The following is an 18985-nucleotide window of genomic DNA, read 5'->3' on the forward strand; positions in this document are numbered from 1 at the left end:
ACAAAAAAATATTTTCATATATTTCTAGCACATTAACTTAAAGCCACATAGGAGAAAATGGACTCATGGTAGCACATTCAGTGAGGTGCAAACAGTCCCTATATACATTCATATTATTCATGTGGGTTATCGTTGTGATTCAAGCAGGATTTTTAGTTACTGTCTAATGATTTCTAAACCTCTAAACCAGTATTTCCCAAACTTGACAATTTTAAGGCATGAGGACTTCAACTCCCAGAATTCCGCTGGCTGTGGAATTCTGGGAGTTGAAGTCCACATGCCTTAAAATTGTCAAGTTTGGGAAACACTGCTCTAAACCTAGCTGTGCTCCATGCTGCTTTTTTAAATGGAAAGAGAATTTATCAGCTTCTCAGGATACTGAACTATAATTTATGCTCCTTACTCTCTGAACCACCCTTAAAACTAAAGTTCAATTCATCTTTGGGTGATATAATTTTCTTGATAACAATACAAGTTTTCTTGATAACAATACAGAACTTGTTTGTCATTGCCTTCCCCGGGAGATGGCATAACAAATAAAAGAAAGTGCAACCAGGAAGAAGCATTTTGTGAGAAAACTACTGTACATGCATTTATGAAAGCTCACAAATTTGTAATAAGGAATAAAAAAAACAAGTGTGTGCAGCATAGAATGCAAAATAAATAATCAAATACACCTTGTGCATGACAACCGAAACGGGTCTTAGGATCTGTCCATAATCCATCCATCCATCCCTCTCTGACACACATAGACATATACCATACACAGACACACACACACAAAACACCAAGCCTCTCAAATTCACAAGAAGGCAGTAGTAAGCATTGATATCCTTGTCGCATTTTGGTATGGAGAAGCATGTCAACAATGGCAGAATAATTGTTGCATATAGATGAGCAGAGATTAACACCAAAATTAACATTAGACCAACAATCAAGAAACAAGCAATACCCCAATCAAAGAACTGTTAAACAAGCTAATAGCAAACAATAAACCAATCAAGTAACTACCACTCCTACCAACACTGACAAGGTAGCCACTGGTACATAAAATGAGAGCAAACCCTACTCCCTATTAGCACTGATGATGTTACCTAATCTGGTTAGTGAAATATCTGCAAGAAAACAACCACTGTCAAGGAGCACCAAGGACCTCACATACAGACCCTTTACCCAATACCAGAAATTAAATACTTAAGACCCAATACTGGGTCATAGCTTAGTACGCTGTGTGAAAGAGGCCACTATGCCTTATTCAACAGATTATGATTAAATCTATGGTTTAGGTCTCTATTATTATGCTGCAACTCCTTCATCTGAATAATTATTGGCTGGGTTGTATATGGCTGGTGTTGAGAACATTTGATAACAGTGGAGATATTTCATCTGTCTATGAGGAACTTTCTTATTCCTAAATGCAGAAAAATGATTGTCAGGTTTATATTATTGTTGCTTAATAATACAGTGGAAACACTTTTCTCATAGTTGCCCTAAACTTACCTTGTTTCTTTTCCTCTTTATTTTATTATTTCTGAATATAGAGACTTAAAACATTTTCTTAAAATGCAGACACGTTAGTAAAGTCTGGATATTTCTATTCACTGCAATAAAACTATGCCAATTAGATGCCATAGAGAATTTGGGGAACAAAAGTTCACAATGGAACAATATAAATGCCAAATTAGGACACTCACAGCAGAAATAACAATAGAGCATTACATAAAATTAGCAATTGGAATAAACTTACAACAAGAGAGTAACTGAAAGTTTTGGTTGGATATTACCAGTAAGAGTTATCAAACAATAGGTACTGTAGCTTTCTCTGAAAGCCCAGTGGTAGATGGATGATACTAGATGAGCGTGCATGGCTTTAATCATAAGAATATCTGAGAATATTCATTAAAACAAGCACTATATTTTGGAACAGTCTATGTAATGAATTATGAACATATTTGCCATTGCATCCTATTCTGGAAAAATTAAAGTACACAGCTGTTGAAATATATTTTTAATTTTATATTTGTGTTTATCTGCTAAATTTGCAATGCTATTAACTACATTTGATTGGGGCCAGGCTAAAACTCTCAGCAATTAGGGGGCTTAAAAATGTAGTCATGTTTTTCCTGAAAGCTTGGATTTCTATTTTCTTCAAACTGGGAAATTAGTTTCCATTTGTAATTTCAAATCTTAGCTTTTTAGAAAAAACGGATTTTCCAAGTTAAAACATAATGGAAATTTGTGATTATTTAACACAGCAAATCTTAAATGGATTGTGCTGAGAAGAGAGAAAGAGAGAAATAGAATATAAAACATGATTATAAAGTTCACATGTATTTTAAATTTATAGGCATATCCCAATGCTAGAAAGGATACTCTAATCTTAAATTGTACTACCTTGCACATTTTAAATTAAGCTGTTTAAATTAAATTAAATTAAACTAAACTAAATTAAATTAAATTAAGCTGTCTAAATCCTCTTCTCTCCCCACTCCAATCCCAGGAATTATCAGCAAATGCCCTGGGAGAAGAATCCCAGCAAGAGAAAACAGGAGAAGACCACCACCCCCAAAGCCATCTCAGCTGGATTTACTCTCTTCCCTTATTCCCCAGGGCTATTACCACCAAACAATCCAGGGGAATAAATCCTAAAAATGTTATGTTTAAAATAATAAGCATTATTTATTTTTAATTTACATCTTGCTTTGGGAAGATTTTCCAAATAACAAGCCAAATGAAAAACAGGCATCTCAGTGTCCTAACAGAAACGCTATTTAGCTAAATTTAGCTAAAATTAACCATGAAAATGCCCTTTAGTGTTTAACATCTGTGAAACCTTTTTAAAAACCAACACAAATGGGAAACCTCCTGAGATAAAAACAGAATGAAAAGATATTGCTCACATAGCAATATGGAGATTAAATTCTCTTGGTTTGGAGTTCTGATGCCCAGCACACAAATAAGTTCTGTCTAATTTTCATTAATATTCTACTGAAGTTCAATTTCAGAATCTAGAAAATTTGGCATCCTGGAGTTATTTTTCAAGGCTGCGCTTGGATTCCACAGCAGATATAAAGCAACTTTGCATTCTGAGAAGAAGAATAAAATTAGAACGTTTCTCCAAGCATTCCTTTCTACCATCTCTATAATATTCACTGGACAGATAAATGTCAAAAGATGTGACTTGTAAGAGTGATGCTGCTGCATATTCTGCTGACATGTTCACTGAAGAAATTGATGATGGAGTATTAACAGCCTCCCTCGTTCCAGGGACAAAGCGAAAAGTATACAGTGCATGCAACTGCTGACGCAAATGGATGATTCAAATAAACCGTGAGCTAGCTAGATGTATGGCCTTTATAAAGCAAAGGTAAGAGCATGATAAATGCATCCATGTCCAGCCTGCATGTGTCATTAAAGGTAAAAGCACTAAACAAATTCCAGTATCAGAATAATACCACAGCAGGAAGGTCTGGATCATCTCAAGTCACTATGTACACAAAATTGGGAGGTAAAGTCCAGGTCATTTTAAACCGGGACTGCCAGCTCTGAAATTCTAAATTATCTTTCCTAGTATCAAAACATCCAATCTATACAATCCAGTCAAGTCTACAATCTGAACAAACAGGTGGCGCAGCAGTTAGAGTGCAGTACTGCAGGCCACTTTAGCTGACTGTGTTCAGCAGGTCAGCGGTTCAAATCTCACCGGCTCAAGGTTGACTCAGCCTTCCATCCTTCCGAGGTAGGTAAAATGAGGACCCAGATTGTTGGGGGCAATGTAATATATATATATATACACACACACACACACACATTGTTTACTGGTGTACACCGCTTAGAGAGTGCTTGCACTTAAAGCGGTATATAAGTCTCATAAATAAATAAATAAACAAACAAACTCTTGAAGGTTTTACATGATGCCTCTGAAGACTTTCAAATGTTGTTACAAAATTCTACTTTTGATATGACATGAAAGAAAATCTTTAAAATGGCAAACCGGGAAAATAGTAACACTGTATTAACTAGATTTAATTTTAATTAAATAAAATGAAACTGAATTTAATTTATGTCCTGGCCCCAACCACTTTCTTTGAATATGTTGAGGGAAATATGCTGACTCTGTAAAGCGCTTAGAGAGGATTATAAAGCATGTGAAGAGGAATATAAGTCTAAGTGCTATTGCTATTGAAATGTAGTCCATCATCCATTAAGACACTTGTATACCCCTGTCCGAGAGGGAGTGAAAAGTGACTGGTTACACTGATTGAACCTCCCAGAAGAATAAATCAAGAAAAAAGGATCTAATTATCTGTCTCCACCAGTCAAAATGATCCCCTTAGACAGAGGGGATAAAAAGGTACAAAGTCTTGGATAGGAATTGAGAGTGGGAAAAAATGAGAATTAAGAAACCTAATAAAGAAGGTGAGACCATTTGAACATTGCTACATCCCAAGAATCCACCCCAATAACACATAGAAATTCACAACCGTAAAATTACTATGAATTGGAGATGAGAAACTGTTTAAAAACCAGATTAGGTTTTGCCTCCTGTGCACTCAATCTTTTTGTCTTTGTGTAGAAAAAAAGAAAGCCCAACCTTTAGAATAGCTGGAGACTGAATGGCAGGGAAAGAGCAACATTAGAAAGTATACTTGGCTGTATACCAACTGGAGCCTCCAGCAGCAGCTCCTTAGCTCCAGCCACATACCATGCCTTCCAGACAAAACATTCCTTTCTCTGGGCCCGCTTCTGGCATAAAGGGCTATTTATGTCTGATTGCAAAAACTGCTGGAGAACAGAGCAAGGCCCGCACCCTTCATGCTTGACTTTGCAACCTGAAGTCTCCAGGCCAGCTTATAGCACCCCAGAAGTCATTTAGTAACAAGAACAAAATTAGTATAGAACCAGCAGCTATAGAGAAATAGCCAATGGAGGACAGGACTTCGTCTACTTCCATTCTATGCTTTAACTGAAATTCTTAACATCATTACTAGGAAATTTAATGAACTCATTTGCACATGGCATTAAGCCATGGCTGGGCTTTAACTCCATGCGAAGTGTAAATCCATCCCAAGGAAGAAAACAGAAAGACACCATGATGTAAAGTCACTGCTTATGAACACTAGATTATGGTTAATAGTGAACCTAAGATTCTGGCTTATTGATTGCTTATTGATGTGTCCCAGATATTTCTTTTTTATACTGACAGAAAATACAGAGATTTCAATAACATGATTAATTTGCTCATACACAAATGTTCTGATTTGTTCCTGCCTTAATTAACAAGCTACATTTAAACATGTTTAAACATCCCAATGTGTGTTGATGTGCAAATATAATACAGGATAAGAAGCACTGTTAATATCCTAAACTTATACTCCACAGTCAAACCAGTTTTACTGTTATTTAATAGACAATTGAATAGACTGGGAATCTAAGTTGGGCTGGTCCTGCTTAGTACTTGAATTAAAGATCATTCAGGAATGCTAGAACTCTAATTCAGAGTGGGAAGTAAGAAAAAAAAATAGAAGTTATAGCTATCACTTCCAATGCTACTCTATGAACGAGTTTAAAATGTCATCAGGAATATGGTACAATTCAAAGGATTTTATTTTCTTTAGTATGTTGTTTAAAGAAGCTATTGTAGTGTGATTAGCTTATGGTTCTATGTGATGCATGATCTAATACAGTGGTCTGCGGATCCCTGGAGGTCCATGATGTCATCACAGAGGGTCTGCAAAGGCTTGAAGAAATGTTATGATTTAAATCTTGAGTTAAGTCTTGGGGGTCCGTGGCCACAAAAGGTCCATGGTGAAGAAAAGGTTGAGAACCACTGAGCTAATTACTATTCCCTTGACTGTAGGTATTACATGAACGCACATCCCATTACTGAAAAATGGACTATGATAAAATATAAGAGGGAGAGCCATTTATAGCCTGGTGCTATAAATGGGAGACTGTGAATTCTAGTCTTGCCTTGGGCTTGAAGCCAACTGGCTACCCTTGAGCTAGTTCTCTGTTAGCCCTAGAAAGAAGCAGGCAACATAAAACCATTTCCCAAAATGTTGCCAAGAAAACTGCAAGGACATATCCATGAAGTCCCCAAGAGTCAAAAACTTACTTGAAGGGACACATACACACAACTAAGAGAGTTAAGCAAAGGCTTAAGCTATACCCGGTCCAGAGGACTTCCTGACCCCAGAAATGAAGCATCTAAACCAGAAATTCTATTTGAAAAAAAAAAAGTATTGAAACAGCCTCTTGTATAATATTCTGAAGCTAATCTTTCAAGCTTTCAAACAATATGCTAAATATAAAATTGTTTTCTTTGTTTTGAGGAGCAAAGAAAATAAAATTCTAGATTTTTAAAAATGGAAAAAGGTACCAAACATCAGAGATTCATTATCTCTTTTTGTCATGGAAAGAAGGTTGTAAAGTGTCAAAAACTATTAATGTCTGCAGGATGTTTTTGGAGATCAGAATATTCAAATTGTGCAGTGGGAAATTGAGTTGTCCAATTGGAGGAAAGAAGTCATTAGAAGGTCCCCGTTTTTTAAATGTCCACTAACCCAGAAAATGTTGCCTGGATCAAGGAGACTGTCATGGAGGACTGCCATGTGACTTTTAAAAGAAAGTGTTTAGAAGATATCAACACCATCTAGTCTTCGCAGAATTTTTTACAAAGATATGGAATTGAGGAAGGTCGATTGCTGAAGGGTGCCCAAGCTGTTGGAACCAGAAATGAAAAACAACAGAGTGAAATATAGCAAGCTCCTCTGGAAAAGATTAAAAAATTGGGAGAAGATTTTTATAGATATTATAACTCTGAAACAAAAACTCAATCCATCCAGGGCACCATAAATTGGAAGGAGTTCTTGTGAAGGCCACTTTGATTTGGCAAGAAGCACAATTGCTGTTTTATGAGACCGACTGTCCATTTGGTATAAAGAGCCACAATCACTGTCCAAAATTATAGCAGTTTTCTTCAAGAACTAGGTTTTGATTAAAAAATCTCCTGGGAAGTTGCACACTCTGCAACATGACAATGCCAGGGTCCACACTGCTCATTGCACAAACTATAATTACTCCTTTATTTTTTTCCCCAATAACAACCGGTGAGGGACGGTTGACCTAAGAAAGAGCAAGTAGTCCAAAGTCACCCAGTGGCTGAAGGTGGATTTGAACTAGGCTCTTCCTGGTTCTGGTCCAACAGCTTAATCAGTGCACCACTGTGGCTCTGATTTCTATAACTTGAAGCAAGTTCAGCAAGTAGCCTCCTCAAACATCTCCTACCTGTTGAATTCGCTATCCACAATTTTAAAGAGTTTTTAATAGCCAAAACAAAATTCAGCATTGCCAGGGTTCTGCTTTACCAAATTTTCTGACCTTACAGGTTTCTTAATCCTTAAGTTAATATTTTACATTGTAATTCAGGTATCACCCACTGAAAATTGGTAGCTCACTTTGTTATTATGTACCCACGCAGAGTTCTAGCTAAGTAATGAGTGAAAGCAAAGTAACTAACTTTCTAAAGTAATTGACTATTTCATTCTGATGGAATTCCAGGCATTACCAACTTTCCTCCCACAAGAGCTGAAAGGGAATAGGGTGAGAGGAAAGGGAGAGAAATGAATCATGCAGAACTAAGTAACATAGCAAGAGCAGCTGAGCATCCCTTCAGGAATAAGTGTTGTGATATTTCTTCATGTAATCTATGCAGTGAAACCCCCAGGCACATTTATTAAAAAGAAACCCAACAACTTATTCCCAGACAAATATATCTCATATTGCAACTTCATCATTGTACAGATTACAAAATACCATAGCAAGAGTGAAGAGGAGTTGTAGAACTGGCATATTAATTAAGATCAAAGACACTGTGTACCTTGCGAATAGACAGTACAAAAAGCAAAGAAGAGCTCTGATGATAAAATACCACAGCAAAGACATTACCAAACTATTTTGAATTCAATTAAAAACAGCATCAAAGCTCTATAGAGTGTGAAAAAAACAAAATAGCATTATAAAACAATTTTATACTTAATACAACTTCAAGGAATAAAATAAAGAAGATAATAAAACAATTTAGTGTGATAATTTTGAGAAATGTTTTGACTACCCACAAAAAAAGGGAGGCCCTGAGTGCTTTTCTTTAAGTAAGAAACATCTGAAATTTTATCTCTTTAAGCTTGGCTACCCAACAATGATCCTATTCCCCTCTAATGCACTGTACATGCATTGTATACTAAATGTAGTCTTTCCTAGCCTCTAAACATACTGGATTTCAAAGTTCCATAATTTCAACATACCATTTTTCATAACCATGCTGGCTGAGATTACAGGATTGAGATGGAACCATTTGGATGTAGGTACAAAACCAGGAAATGCTAAAACAAAAGTAGCCATCTCTCAAATCATTTACTCAAGCTAAAATACAGGGAGGTTTCCAAACAGAACTGGAATGAAACACAAAGGAGCTGAGTGACCTCCTAGCTGAGTCGTGACATATTTGACCTAAAAACAGCAATTTTGCTTGCTGAAAAGTTTACACACTATGCTGCAACTTGGAGTTTGTCCTAGTATACATGCTAAGTACATTGTTTAACTAATGCTAGTTGGCATGGGAATAATATTTGCAGAACAAAATTATCCTATTATTTCCAGGAATACAGTTGTCCAGATCTTAAATGACAAATATTCATTTGAGAAATTACTTCTCGGAAGATTACTGGTCATAGTGACACGACTATATATTGATGATGGGGGAAATGTATGGTGAGGAAATAAATTTAATTAAACAGAGTTTAATTACAAAAGATAATAGAATTATCAGCCTTTTCATGGCACTTTTCGGATGTTTGAACAACAGGCTGGTAATTATGGGAACTGTAAATCCCACAAATCTGGAATGTGCTAGGATGCAGTAGACTGCCTTCTGTTCACTAACAATAAAATTAAAATCTAAATGCAATGCAGGTAGTCCTCAACTTACAGCCATAATTGAGCCCAAAATTTCTGTTGCTAAATGAGACAGTTGTTAAGTGAATTTTGCCCCATTTTACAACCTTTCTTGCCACGGTTGCAGCTGTTAAGTTAGCAACATGGTTGTTAAGTGAATCTGCCTTCCCCATTGATTCTGCTTGTCAGATAGTTGCAAAAGGTAACTGCATGACCCCAGAGCATTGCAACCATCATAAATATGAATCAGTTGCCAAATGTCTGAATTCTGATCACATGGCCATGGGGATGTTGCAATGGTCATAAGAATTTTTTCAATGTCGTTGTAACCTCAAACAGCACTAACTGTTGTAAGTTGAGGACTATATGTAATTAACTCTTAAGTAGTCATTCGGATTCAGTGAAGGAATTTCAGGTTCAAACAATGATTTTTCTACTTTTAATTCTTGTACCATTGTCTGTTTTTAAAGAAGCATGGAGGACAGATTAGACAAAAGTAAGATGCCACTGAAAATGTAGCTCCATTTGCAAAATTCAGTTACATCCCTCCATTTAGATTGGGACTATGAGGCAGGAAAAAGGTTATGCCAAGCTTTGGTAGATGCCTACTCTGGCTCATGGAAAGTTATACTTGCCATTTATTCAAGTAAAAAAACAGCCACACTAGGGTGACATCCTACCAGACACTAATGACATTTCTCACTGCTCAAAACTCACTGCTCTTTTGGGCAAGCTATTACAACAATAGCCTCTGAAGGTCTCCCTGCTAATCAGCTGACTAACCTTGCTAATAATGCTTCTTATATATTTATTAAGAACAAATTCCTATTTAAATCCAGGGTTTAGAACTGAAGCTTTAAACTTTTATGTGTCTGTATTTATTTTAGAAATTTGCCTTTCGAATAAATACCTTTCATAACAAAATATTTACTCTAAAGCAGTGGTACCCCAGTATCCAGAACTGTTGCAGCTCTGTTTGAAAAGTACTAGAAATAGCTATTCTAGAGCTAGAAATGTAATGCAAAAACCATCTCTGCTCTGTATATTAAAGGCTGCAGCTACAAGATTTTGGAACCATTAATAGTAAAGAATTGAGAAAACCTTCAAACCCGGGAAGCAGTACCATTTGTATTTCACCATTTTTGACCATGTTAAATGGGTTAAATTATCATAACCATTCCTTGCAGAGCACTGACGTCAAACATTTTTCTGTGGGTGAACTTTAAAATACAAGATTAACACAGTGCAGGTCAAATAGAACAGTGCTGACAGATTGACAAGTGAAGATCAGTTGTTTTGCTTTGTTCTAGGGATAAATGAATAGTGTGAAATGGAGGATTGACAAATTTCCCTGAACAACCTCCTAAATTAGTTTTCACTACATAAAAACCTATAGATGTATTAGAATATTTTTCTTCTTTCCAGCCAGAGTGGCCCTTCTGGGTGAGGAGGATGGAAGTTATAAAAGACGCCAGGATGACAAGACTGAATAAATTTTACCCACTGTTCCCCCAATATAGGCAGTGAATGGTATGGAGGAAACAGGCAATCATTTTGAAAAAAAAGTTTCCAGAAGACAACACAATAGGGAACCATAAAATAATAATAAATAAAATGGAATTGAGAAAGTCAGTTAATTCCTATCAAAAATTATTGGGACTTATGTTATTGGATAGCTGAACACTACATTGAAATTGTTATATGATTTTATAATGTTTAGATTTATAATTTAAACATGCAACTTAGTGCCCCCTTTTCCTTGAGTTTCTTGTAATGCCATTCTGTTTTGGTGCTAGTATCAAGTGGGAGCCCATAATCTGAAATGGTATTAAACAACCTGCTTACTAGAGTTAGTTCTTTCACAGACAAAAGAAAACATCCTGGTATCAGATCCATCCATTACCAAAGAAAAATGGGCTTCCTGCCCAGAGAGGGCCATCCAGCCAGTTGCATAACTCAGGTGGGAAAAAGAAATGGAAGAATTTAAGATCTCACTATACAGCAGTGGTTCTCAACCTGTGGGTCGGGACCCCATTTGGGGTCGAACGACCATTTCACGGGGGTCGCTAAACAATGCAGTCCGCCATTTTTTCCCCCTTTTTCTTAGCTGTGCTACTCCCTTTTATTCTATTGGCTTTTAAAAGCCAATAGAATAGACTCTCTTGAATAGAGTCTAATTCTATTGGCTTTCAAAAGCCAATAGGAATTGTCCAGGCTGTCTCTGCCCTGCTGAGGCCGCCAAAAGTCCCATTCTGCAAATAGTGCTGCAAGTTGTCTGCAGCGAAGGCGAGCTGTCTGGAAGCTTCCACCCCTCCCTGCTGAGCAACTACTAAAAATGTAAGTAAAAGAGGGCCAGGGGTTGGAGGTGGGAGGCCGGCGGGCGCAGGGAGGGTTGCTGGCATGCGTGGGGCCTGGCGGGTGCCTTACCTCCCTTGGGCTGGGACAGCTGGTGGCCCAGCCGGTGGTCAGCCTGCGCCATCTCTGCCGCTTGCCAGCTACGCCCCGGCCGGCGCAGGGGGTGGCACCACGCATGCATGGCGCTCCTGGGCAGGGAAAGTCCTCGACTTACGACTGGTTGGGTAGTCCTCGACTTACAACTGGTTGGGTAGTCCTCGACTTACGACCGGTTGGGGGTCGCGGCATTAAAAAGGTTGAGAACCACTGCTATACAGGATTCTCCAAAATAATAGGACAGTCATCAGAATAATTATCAGTCTCCCTTCTCCTTATCTTCCTCCAACTCCTCCTCATACAGTTTGTTTTCTTGATTTACTGTTTAATTTTGACCATTCTATACCATACAGAAGTCTGTATAGAATATATCTATGACACAGCAATCGTTGGAATTCTTTTATAATGTACTTTTTCTACAGTATACATTTTTGGATCTCTGTATGCCTGCCAGGGAGAAGTCTGATATCATAAAAAAAAGGAAAAGAAATTCTTCAATTAACCGACTGTGATTACTTTTACACAAAGGAGAAGATAGGAAAACAGATCTGATTTGAAAGTTATGAAACAGTCATACAAGTTTCTTTGCTATTAAACTTCCAGTGAATGGAAGAGAAAGGCAAGCATGCTCGCATATTTTAATAACACTATATATCCTGGGAAAGCAGCTAATCAAGAAAATATCTTTACGTTCTTTTATGGACAATTAATACTTAAGATTGGAACTAGATTATAAAATGTTTACCTATAGAATTATATCCCCATGTTTCTCTTTATCTCTGGCTTTTGAAGTACATTCTGATCTTTGCTTCTCCTCATTTAAACAACCCTACCAAACTTGTGACATGTAACTATCGTATAAAAAAAAAGTCCTGCCTCTCCCCCAAAGGGATTATTGACATTTTAATTCTTACTCAGTGCAAGAAAATGGTCATGGCTCCTAAAATTGCAGGACAACTTCACCACTCATGATTTAATCAGGAAAAATTAAGACTTAGTAGTTGTAAATTAGCCAACATAATTGGAACTCTGCTATAAAAAGTATTTCACAAGTGGTTTGTACCAGCTTCACTGGGTTTATCTCAAGAAACAAACTTTCTGACGCTATTTTAAGTAGGCTGTCAGGTTGTAAATTCATTATTCATAGCACTGTAGAGATTAGGGCCGTTTTCATGTCATCAAGACTGACTAATAGACTAGAAAGAAAGAACAACAGGTTACTACACCTCTTAAATTGAAAATGTCAAGCTGTAGATTGAGCTGTTGACAGCTCTTGATCATTAGCAAGGGTCCAACATATCCATTACTATTGAAGTATCTTGGAGAACTCAGTGTCCACCTGGGTGCATTTTAATGTTTCAAGCTGTGGCACCACAGAAACAAATACAATGAAAACAGCTGCTTTTTTCATCTCATAAATTTTTCTCTCTGTAGGTGGATTCATGACTGCAGAGAAGTGCACCTAAGTTCTATAAAGAATCCTAGTAATCATACAAATTATACATTCATAAATGGATAGAATAAAATAAATATAAATATATGTAATTATTGCAAGAATCATGAAGAATAATTACATAAAATTTGGCACGAGTATAATTATAACCTATTCTTTAAAGTGGCCTTCGTACTTTTCACTTTCTCTACCTAGACACTCCTTAGATTAAGAGAAGGCATCTTTAAAAGCTCACTTTTACTCAATATACATCTCACAAAGAGGGTTATCATCCTTAATGACATACAGCTCATGTTGCCCAACTTGGAAATAACATATTTTATGTGTATGTTTATGAGTAAACATATTTTTCTCTATAAATGGACAGAGATAAGTATTTTCCCTTTGCAATTTAGCCTTTGAAATCTGAAATAACCAGTTCTGAAGATTTTGAAATGACATCTAAATATTTGGAATATACCCCAGATCACTCTCTTCTATAACTCACATAAATACTATAAGGCATTTCAGTCACTTTGCCAGGGCAAGACAGGTTAGTATTTCAATCACTGTTAAACATGATTTTGTAGATAATTCCTTTTTCTCACAAGCTAACAACCACACAGATGTCTGGCCTCGTCAGTTAGTGAGAGGACAAAGAGAGCTTCCGTTACTTGCCAGAGGCAACCAAGCTACGGGAAAACTTTTATAACCTAATTTAAATAGCTTAATAATTTAATATCAAAGACTCCCTCTTAAGAACTCTAATTACAGAATTTCTTTTGCAAAAAGAGTTGGCTGAAAAGAAAAGAAATCACTAGCAAGCTTATGTTCTGGAATTCTGTAATATTATGATTAGTCATGCAAGCTGGAAACAGAACAGACTTCTCCAGTTCACAGTGTTTCTGTTCTACTTTTGAAGTAATGTCTTGCTGGTTTCCAAAATATCATAGTCCAAGTGCTAATTTGAGGCCAGTATCAGGCTGGATAACCACAAAAGCCATCTAACTAGTTCTAAATGCTGGGTTGATCCCTTCGAGTGAAGTTTCTTTCATCTCCTCCCCAGTAAAAATTCCACCATAACCTTTTCTTTTAAAATATTCAAGGGATAACTGAGTGTATGACTTTATTGCATGCTTTTTATCATCTCTTTTGAAATGTGTATAAATGTTGTTTATATCTATGTGCCTGCTGATGGCTGATTTGTCTTAATGCCAAGCTTCCAGGAATTCTCTAGTGTTTTTTGGATGTAGCCTAGTCCATAATACTCAGAGTTCCCTAATTGAAACTATGGTCAAGCCTGTCTGAAATTAAGGAGTTTTCATCTTGTCATTTTTCACTCACTTTGTTGAAAATATTTTCCATCCATCCAGCTGTACAGTTTATTGAGGTTTATAGTTGGAATGGGTGTCCAGGGCATGCTTTCATAAGCATTCATGTAGAAAAAGTAATTTTTCCTTAGAGGTTTGTGTACATGCAATTTATCCCATTAGCGCACTTTCTGAAGCATTTGATGCCCATATGTGATACCAAGAGAAGAGAATATATGTGGCTCAGGATTGAACTATGGAGCATACGTGTTGCATTCAGACAGACTTGAAGTAAAGGTGATCTCCAGGTGATGTCTGAGATGACCGAGAAAGATACCCAATACTTTGGACTACGACTGCAAAAATATTAGAGCTAAATATTTGACAAATCCTTTGGGTGATTTGCCATTGATCAACAAATATTTGACTCAATTATTTAACAATAAAACCTCCAAAAAAGGAAAGTCTTAGATGAATCATGTTGTAGAGATCAAAACATATTCTAGAGTTCTGAGTAGCAGATGTTTCATTTCCTATATATAAAAAATAGTTATCTCATGAGCTTGAAGTTTGCCTGGGGTGGATAGTCCAATCCAAATTGGTGTCCTTAGAATGTTACCATATGCCTACAAAGAACTATATTTTAACATACTTATTTTAGCCTCTATAAAATAATCAGGTAGGAAGAGTGGAGAGTAACTATCAAAAAAGTCTTCTTCCCATTCCAGGGAAAACAAAAAGCAGAATGACTTCATCTGCCATCACTGGGGTCCTAGACTAGACTAGGCGGGACACATTCCTTCATGCAATAGTGTTTGGTAGAGCTCCAGAAAGAATTTAAGACACAGTGTTTCTACCTTTCAGTTAATAGGGTTGCTTCACAACAGTGTACATTTTCCCATGTGCTATTTTAGATGAACACTTTTCCTGTGCTGGTCATTTTTTTTCCTTAATACAAAATACAGAAAAAGCCGGTGAAAGATGTTTTATAAAAGCTTACCCATGTTGTGAGCAGACAATTGCAAGACAACTGAACGATGCACATGACTCATCATCAGCATGGATGACCCAGAAGCATTGTTTATGTTGTCATATGTGTAGGATTTTTAAAAGAACATACTATTCTATATTTTTAAAAAATCTTCCATTTTTGTTTCAGACATGTAACACACTAGAAAATAGGACTGAAAAAATAATTCCCTTTAATTTACAACAATACTCCAGAATTATTAGCATGCTTGATAACATAATGGAAAGAAATCTCTATCCTGATAAATTAATAGGTGATTCCTAAGGGAAACTGAAAGATCTCTACATTTGGGAGAGACAAGCTAATAAGCCTGTTCACCAATGTTAGAGAAGCAAATCTCTTTAAGCTATAATATCCAAAAATCAAATGCAATAACTCTATTTTGCTGACTATTTCGCTGGAAATGATAGACAGGAGTAGGTTCTAATCCTAATACTGTCATAGCATGACATGCCATTACTCCCCAATATTGGCCTATCTCACAAGGATGTTGTAAATTAAAAAAATGAGAGGGACAGCATTGTTTTAAGTTACCTCAAGAAACTAAGGTTTACAAAAGTAATAAATAACATCTTCCCACAAGTAATACCATGTTTCCCTGAAAATAAGACCTGGTCTTTTTTTCCACCAAAAGAGGCACCAGGTCTTATTTTCAGGGGGTGTCTTTTCCACAGTCACATCTTGCGGCAGTGGCACCGACAGCCCTGCCAAGCCAACCCACTTCTTCTGCAGCCAAAGGAAATGCCTCTGCAGCTGAGAATGGAGCTCCAGCCTGCATTTTGCTGTCAGAGGCCTTCTGGAAAGGCCTCTGCAGCAGAAAACTGAGCTACGGATTGAATCTATAGCTTGATTCTCAGCTGTAGAGGCCTTTCCGCAAGGCCTCTGATGGCGAAATGCAGATTGGGAGGGCGCCACAGAAGAAGTGGGCTGGCGAGGCGAGGCAGGTGTTGATTCATGGGAGGCCTGGCTGCAACAGTAAGCAGGTACAGGGAGCGTGGGGCAGATCCACCCCCACACCTCACCCTAGCTTGATTTTTAGACATGCGCCTCGCCCAAAAACTAGGGCTTATTTTGGGGGTAGGTCTTACTTTCGGAGAAACATAGTAGGGCAGAATTTGCTAATCGACTTAATTTATTTATTTAAAATATTTATATAGCCACCCATCTTTCAACCAATTCTGGGCTGCTCCCAATCAGTACAATCAGATGTTCATTACTGGTGAATAACACAAAAATCATCACCTTTCTCCTCTGAGCTTTATAAGGAATAGAGAATGATGACTTCAAATGTTTAATAAAGTGGAGGGAAGCACCATAATATGGCCCATTCTTCAAAGTTGCTATTGTGGTACTCCAATCTCCATAAATATTGCCTTTACTACTGCTTTGTTCTTGGGGCACTGTTTTTGAATAGAAAAATGTGTTAATTTAGGATCTTTACAAGCAATTAAAAACAAGCTGGCATATAATCAGTCATAATTACTATGTATCGCTATCTGTAAGGCAATGTCTCAAAAAGCTAAGTTAAAAGCAATTCATAAATATTACGTTAAAGTACTGAAAGGAATTTAAAAGAGTAAATATAAGAAGACCGGACCAATTTTGTTTATGGAAAGACTCTTCACTCTAAGCAGCAAGAATTCCACCATTTTGGAATTGTTTCACCTGTGCTAGATAAATAGACCTTGGTGAGCTTCAGAAAGGATGCAGTTACAGAATTATTCCATTGATTGGGAAATGCCAGGAAAGCATTTCTGTTTTGCCCTGATTCAGTGACAAGAACCTCTCTTCTCATTTCCCTAGCTCTGGAAAAGTGGAAGCCAAGCTATATATAGAACTGACCAATTATGGTAATCAGGACAGGCTCAACCAACATATCCCAGAAACCAGTCAAGTTACACAGCCAAAAATGGGAGCTCAGTTTCTTTTTTAAACTGCTGATGTAAGAACTCTGAAAGGAGTAAGAGGGTGCAGAAAGCATTACATGCACAAAACATGACCATTATGCAGAAAAAAATATTAACTGCAGAGATGCAGAAAACATTAAATTAACACTTAATACAGAAAACATTACAATGGCTAAATGTGGGCAGTATCTCAGTAGGAGCATTCCTATTCTTTATATAATAGGAATGCTACCTATTAAATAGCTTTTACATTTGGGTTTTAATGGAGTTTTTAATTTGGTTTTAAAGGTTACAGACAAAAGACATGATAGTTATGATAGAGTACAGATGTTCTTCCAAAGGAATTAGGTATGGAATTCTGGGGTAAAGGAAAACCAGAGGCAACTCACATGAATATTTTGTATAAGCTACATAACAAATTCAGATGGATCAGCTTCATCTAGCATAGATTAAGAGGAAGGAAGTACACAGCAAAAAGATGGAGAAGTAACAACCCTAATTGCTAGGAACAGTTTCCTAAAATTAACATCATCAACACATGGTAGTTAATGGAATGCTTACTTGCCAGCACCACTACATGTGACAAGTCATTGAAAGAGTGAAGGCTGACATTCCTTCCCATAAGTGTTCGTTTCCTCTCAGCAGGATTGCTGGTCATCAAGTCAATCCCTCCTTCCATCTAAAGTATTAATTCTCAAACATAGCTTTAAAAACAGCACCATCAGGCCTCGCCTACTCTTCCTGCAGAATAAGCACAAAGATAGTCTGGTTGAGGCCTTTTTTGCGCAGACCCAGAATTATTGTGTTGTCTTCTTCCAACGAAAACACCACGGCTCCCTCTGATAACTTTCTGCGGATTTTACAAGGAATAATTGTTTGCTATTGTGTATGGTTATATTTAATATGTTGTTCTTTAAACAGGTAATGTCTTGACCCTATTTAATATTTCACAATTTATTAACTCTGTTATTATGATTGTGTGTTTTACATTTTAACTGTAATCGGCTTTTTATGGGTTCTTATGCAGATTGGGGTCTATCAATACATTGAACAAAGTACTATCCACATCATAAATTAGATTATGATAGATTCTGGTTATGCTTGCAGTAAAGTAGGAGGAGAAATTACACAAAGGTTTCTTCCATTACTAGAAATGAAAATTGCATGTTATATAATTAGCAGAAATCTGAAACTGAAAAACACCTTTGTGTTCCTATAGTCATGGTAAGGTTTTTACATGAATTTTATTTTCATGTCTATCCTTAGAACAATATTTTTCAAGGCTGACAACTTTAAGATGTGTGGACTTTTACTCCCAGAATTTCTCAGTCAACCTTGTTGGCTGGGAATTCTGGAAGTGGAAGCCCACAGATCTTAAAATTGCCAAAGTTGAGAAACACTGCCCTAGAACATTTGACAGAATAATAATATTTTACCTATAACTTGGACATTATACTTTGGCATTTTAATTAAATTCTAAATTAACCCTTCATCTGCAAAATGTCAAGAATCATAAATAGAATATAAAGATTTTTGCAGTTAAAAAAATAGAGAAAATGTAGTATATGTACTATCAGTACTTCCAAAGAATTTTATAAGCACCATCTTTCTAGCTTACAAATATGATAACATGCATACCATTATAACTATAATCACAGTTTAGGGATATGGATTTAGGATTTGAAAATTTGGATAAATTGTCAGCCTTCCACTACATATATAATTATTGTCCTTCAATGGTCTCAAAATCAAGAACTCAGATGTATATGTTATTTTTCCAAGTCATATCAGATATATTTTCCATTTTAATGGTTCGTGTACAAGTCAATAAAGGTAGTCCTCAACTTACAATAGTTCATTTAGTGACCATTCAAAGTTACAACGGCACTGAAAAAAGTGA

General features: G+C 36.7%; 1 protein-coding gene across 3 annotated transcripts in view; it reads right to left on the reverse strand.

Moving 5' to 3' along the window:
* The window catches only part of CREB3L2 (cAMP responsive element binding protein 3 like 2), a 61551-nt gene that overhangs the window by 27114 nt on the left and 15452 nt on the right, over positions 1 to 18985 (reverse strand). The gene's annotated exons all lie outside the window — the stretch shown is intronic.

Source organism: Crotalus tigris, unplaced genomic scaffold (assembly GCF_016545835.1).
Source record: "Crotalus tigris isolate CLP2741 ecotype Arizona unplaced genomic scaffold, ASM1654583v1 scf7180000017937.1871474, whole genome shotgun sequence".
NCBI classification, from domain to species: domain Eukaryota; kingdom Metazoa; phylum Chordata; class Lepidosauria; order Squamata; family Viperidae; genus Crotalus; species Crotalus tigris.